Source organism: Trachypithecus francoisi, unplaced genomic scaffold, assembly GCF_009764315.1.
Source record: "Trachypithecus francoisi isolate TF-2019V2 unplaced genomic scaffold, Tfra_2.0 Lachesis_group11, whole genome shotgun sequence".
NCBI classification, from domain to species: domain Eukaryota; kingdom Metazoa; phylum Chordata; class Mammalia; order Primates; family Cercopithecidae; genus Trachypithecus; species Trachypithecus francoisi.
This window is the reverse complement of record NW_022681456.1, coordinates 17865453-17871310: the sequence shown is the minus strand read 5'-3', so window position 1 is coordinate 17871310 and position 5858 is coordinate 17865453.

Sequence of the window (5858 nt, the reverse complement as noted above, 5' to 3'; positions counted from 1 at the left end):
AGTCAATTAAACCCTTTTCCTTTATAAATTACCCAGTCTCAGGCATGTCTTTATTAGCAGTGTGAGAAGGGACTAATACAGATACAAGCCCAGGTATCCTGATCCACAGTCAGAGCATTTCTCTCTCTCTCTCCCTTCCTCTGTTCTTCCTTCCCTCATATTTCCCTTCCTTTCTTCTCTTCCTTCCTTTTTCCTTCAATCTCTCCTTCCTTTGTTCATTCAACCAGAAACACTTACTCATTGCTTACTGCATGCCAGATATTGTGCATACATTATGTTCCTATGGTTGTACCTTCTTTGCTCTGTTCCATATGTTGGCCATTGTCATGGTCTTAATACCCTCAGTTGCCACCACCTCTCTGCTCAGGAAGCCAATCCCTTCCAGAACAGAACCTCCAATAAACAAAGGCTGCTGGACAAGCTCCCTCAGTCATTTGTGACCATGTCAGAAAGCCAGGGCTCCACTCTGAGCTGCATTATTGGCCAAGAAGTAGAGGCAGGAGTAGACACTGCTCCAAGAAGAACTTGCTGAGGCCCACTCTGTTCCCAAACACCTGCCAGACTTCCAGGGATCTTCAGCTTCAGAGCTGGGCTTGTGTGCTGTTTTAAAAGAAATCCAATAGACACGGAGCCAAGGAGGAGGCTGCAGGACAGGGGCTGGAGCCCCAGACAGGGGAGGGGGAGGAGAAAGGCTGTCCCCAGATCAAGTTTTGCCAATACATATCTGAGAGAGAGGAGGGCTCGGCATTTGAGGCATGTTAAGCAGAGGCTAATGGCTGCAAGCCTGGGACAGCCTGTAGATTGATCAAGGTCTGCAGGGCAAAATGTCGAAGTCAGCAGCAGCATGCTCTGTATCCACACCCTCTCCCAGTGTACACCCCACTACATCTTTCCCACCTGAGACTCTGTAGCTCTGTGCCTCTAAGCCCCTCCCTTTAAAAGAAAAGCAGCCGAAGAATTTGAGGCAATATGGAAGCTGTGATGGATGAATTGCACGCAACCACTTAATTCAAAGAGGGATTTGGGGCTTGATATTTAAGCCTGTAAGCCTCAGTTTTTTCACCTGCAAAATGAAAATGCCAATGGCATGTTCTTCTTGTTTACTGGTAAGTGTCTTCAAAGAGGACTCCATGTTTCATTTTGTTGGCCTCCACCTCCTCATGCTCCTCTCACCCCCTCTGCCTTCCTCAGATGGGGTTTCCCCAGATCACCTGATCTTCATATCCGCTGACTTTTCTCCAGACCTTAGTCTCCTCTCTATCACTTCTTTTTTATAATTTGCCTGTCTTGAAACACCCTAAATCCTCCATGGCTGTGCGCCACCTTTGGAGACATTCTGCGTTCATCTCTCTTCTACCCTCCCTTGCCATCAAAATGTGGGCATCTCATGGCATTTTCATGTCTTTGTGCAAGCTGTTTTTTCTACCTGGAATGCTTCTCTTTCCAAATTGTTGCCTTCCTAAATTCACACTTTTGCTTGGCCTTCAAGGGCCTGATGAAATAATTTTTCTTGCATGAAGATTCCTGTGGTTCTGTCTGTCCTGTGGTTTCATGGCACCTTCTGTACCACCTATCAGTAATGACCACAACAGTGACCACCACCAGTAAGATTAATGGCAGGTGCCTTCTGCATAATGCATGCCCTTGGGTGTTAATTATTATTAAATGATGATTTGGTTGCATAGCCCTCTGTGTCTATGCTCTTGCAACTTTGTCTTCTGCTCTGACTCTGGACTAAACCATGTGAATTGCTTTTACCAGTTGGATACTAGCAAACCTGATGTGAGTAGAAGCTTGAAAAAACCACTCAGGTGTTTCCATGCACTCTCTTTTACCTCTGTGACTGCCACAAGAACATGCTTGTGCTCGCCTGCTGAGGTCTACAGCAGGTCTTTGTCTTCTCTCCATGGAAGAGAGCTAGTTATTATAGCCAAGACTATCAAAGATTGACCAATAGTCACTTGACTGCATGACATGTGGGTGAGTTTCAAATGAGACCAGAAAAACCACACAGCATGCCCAGCCAAGACCAGCAGAAATATACAACTGACTCCAGGACTCTTGAGTAATAATAAACAGCTAAATTTTAGGATTATTTGTTATGCAGCTACAGCTAACTGATACAATAGTCACCACTTTTGTTATAACTAAGTATTTCCTGTGCCTGCAAATTCCACTAAATTCTTTATAAACATCGAATCATTTGGTTCTCATCTAAATTAAGATACTGTTCCCATTATAAAGATGAGGAAACTGAGGCTCAGAGAACTTGTCACTGCTCCAAATCAATGTGACTAGAAAATGGCTCAATATCTTTGCTATGAGTCATGTCCTGGCTTTTCTACTTTCTAGGTGTGTGACCTGGGCAGGTTTCTTTTACTTTTTGTGCCTCAGTTTTCTAACCTATAAGATAAAATGATAATTGTTGCTATGGTTATGAAATTATGATATTAGATTGGTATAATGCTTCTAAGTTGGAAAGATCAGTGCCTGGCACACAGTAAGTTCACAACAAAATGGTAAATACTCTGTTTCTCTTTCTCTTCCTTTTTCTCGTTGCCTGATGACCTGGTGTTTTCATAGTTGTCATTTCCTATGTAGGTGAAGCCTCCTTGAAGACTGAGTCCACATCTAGTTCTTCTACCTCCCCATTACAGCACCTTGCCCAGAGTAGCTGCTTAGCAAATACATATCAAAAAGCTATTTTGATTTATTCAGCCAGAAAAGAAGAGTGAAGTTAGTGTCCTTTGAAGAGCAAGAGGACAAGAGGACAGGAGGGAGAATGAGAGATAGCTGTAGTAGGAAAACTGTAAGTTAGTCTCAGAAAAGAACATCTAGGGAGGGTAGAGAAACTGCAGATGTTCCCTGTTGCCCCCAGGAGATGTCCTTCCTTTCTCTAGAGCTCTCTGAGCAAGTTTATGTTCTTTAACTAGGCATAATTCTAAGTGTGTTTGGAGACAAGGGGATGGTGCTTAGAAGGGTGACCTTTCGATGCCCTTGCTGGCCCCAAGATCCTTCTGAGGCTTGATGGAAAAGCAGACAGCTTTCCTGCCTTCTCTCTTCCACTATTTTTCTTTGCAGCTGTCTCTGCATTTCAGAGCTCACATCTCTGCCAGGGACTCTATTTTGGGATTTGTGGGAACAGGCGGGTTTCGGCAAATAGGAAGCTCTAGAAATCTCAGCAGGCTTCTCCCTGTGGGCCTCCCAGCCCACTCTGAGGGCAAAGGAGAATCAAAGAGGCTGCTTTAGGGCCTGGCGTCTGGGGCTTTTGCAGGGCAGAGGGCAGAATCTCTTTTCCCAGCAAACTCCCCACCCCGACAACAGCTGGGGGCAACCCACACCTCTGCTTCAATCTATACTCTTCCAGGCTGGCTGCCTGTACTCTGCCTGCCAACGTGGGGCTGTGGGGGCAGTATCCCTCACAAGTCTGCAGATGTGGACCTGGGCTTTTGTGAAAACCAAAATCCAATTCCTGCCGTATTCCCAGGCTCTTTCCACAGGAGAGAAGTGGCAGGAAGGAACTCAGCCCTGATACTCGCAGGAATTCAGGGCATCCTGTCTGTTCGTGTCCACATGTAGGTAGGCAGGCTTATAATCAAGTGTGCAGGCTTGTGTGTCTGTGTGTTTATGTGAATATCTGCAGATCTGTATTTGCAGTGGTGCATGGCTGTGTGTCCCCAAGGGTGTGCTTGTGTGTAATGGGCCATGTCTGTGTTTTCACAGAAATGAGTGTGAATCTGTTGATCTGCATGTATATATGTCTGTGTTGTATTTATATGTCTGTTGTCACCAAAAGACATTTGTAGGCCATTATCTTTACACTTTTAATTCACTTAATTTCCATCAGTAATATTTGTTCATCGAAAAAACAAGAAATAGTAGAGAAGCAACATACATACATTATGTATGTATATAAAAGCTAGAGATCACAGTCACAACATATATACATATATGGCTATATACAATATAAATGTAATACATTTAACATGATATAATTAACATAATATAATATCTAATATATGGACAATAATATATAATTTATACAAACCATGGTGCATGAACCCACCACCCAGAGAAAAGCAATGTTAATGTGTTGGGTATTTTTTTCTAGTCTTTTCCCATTCAAATAGTTCTTCTAAAAAGGTAAGTTTTATGAGAGCAAAAATGGTGTTAGTATTAGTGACTACTGTTAATTTTTATCAGGCAAACATATAAATATAGTTATATACATGTAAATATATAAATTAATGTATGTACATATAAATATAGTTATACATTATGCATTTGCTCATATATACACTTATATACATGACTATACATGTAGAGCTCTCTGAGCATATATATACATGAATATATGTATATACACATGAATACATATTATATAATATATAACATATTATATGTATATAAATTACATATTCTATATCATAATATAAAATATATTATTTATTATTTAATATATTATATATAATATAATATGTAATTTATATACATATTATGATATTAAATTATATATTATATTGTAATATAATACATATTAAATATATAATATATTATATATACAAAATATATTATATATAATAATTATATAATTATATATAAACATATACTATATAATATATAATTATTATAATTATAATATAATATATAAATAATATATAATATAATATAAATATAGTATATATACATATAATATATATTCATGTGTATAAGTGTATATGAATGAATGCATAATGAATATATTACATAAATATGTATTACAAATTAATGAATCTTTGAATATAAGATCATATGTCACTTAACAACAGGGATGCATTCTGAGAAATGTGTTCTTAGGCGATTTCATCCCTGTGTGAACATCATAGACTACTTTCTTTCTTTCTTTTTTTTTTTTTTTCAGACAGAGTTTTCCTCTGTTGCCCAGGCTGGAATGCAATGGTGTGATCTCTACTCACTGCAACCTCCACCTCCCAGGCTCAAGAGATTCTCGTGCCTCAGCCTCCCGAGTAGCCAGGACTACAGGTGCGCGCCATCTCACCTAGCTAATTTTTGTATTTTTAGTAGAGACAGGGTTTCACCATGTTGTCCAGGCTGGTCTCAAACTCTTGACCTCAGGTAATCTGGCCACCTTGGCCCCCCAAAGTGCTGGGATTACAGGTGTAAGCCACCACACCTGGCTGACTGTACTTTCACTTGATGGCACAGACTGCTACACACCTAGGCTGTATGCTGTAGCTTATTGCTCCTAGGCTACAAACCCATACAGCATGTTACTGTTCTGAATTCTTAGGCATCTGTAACACAACGGTAGGTATTTGTGGATCTAAACTTATCAAAATATAGAAAAGATACAGTAAGAATACAGATTATAATCTTATGAGACCACTGTTGTATATGCAGTCTGTGATTGACAGAAACATCGCTAGGCAGTAAACATCATTAGGAAATGCATGATTGTATAGTAAACACACAAACCAGTAGCAAAGTCATTGACTATGATTATAAAGTATTATGCACTGTACATAATTGTATGTGCTAGACTTTTATTTGACTGGCAGTGCAGTAGGTTTATTTACACCAGCACCTTCCCAAGTGTGAGTAATGTGCTATTGAATATTTAGATAATTTATGTCCATTGCAAACACAATTGCAAAAAGCATCCTTTTAGCCAAAGTTGTATGCACATTTCTTTGCATAAATGAAGAGAAGGAGTTACCAGGTCAAAGGGTGTTAATGTGTTATTGGCTTTTGATAGCCAGTTGGGCTGGACACACAGTAGACACTCAATAAATTATTGTTGGATGAATAAATGGGCAATTTGGGCACTAGCTCTAGAAAGACACCATCCCACTCAGACT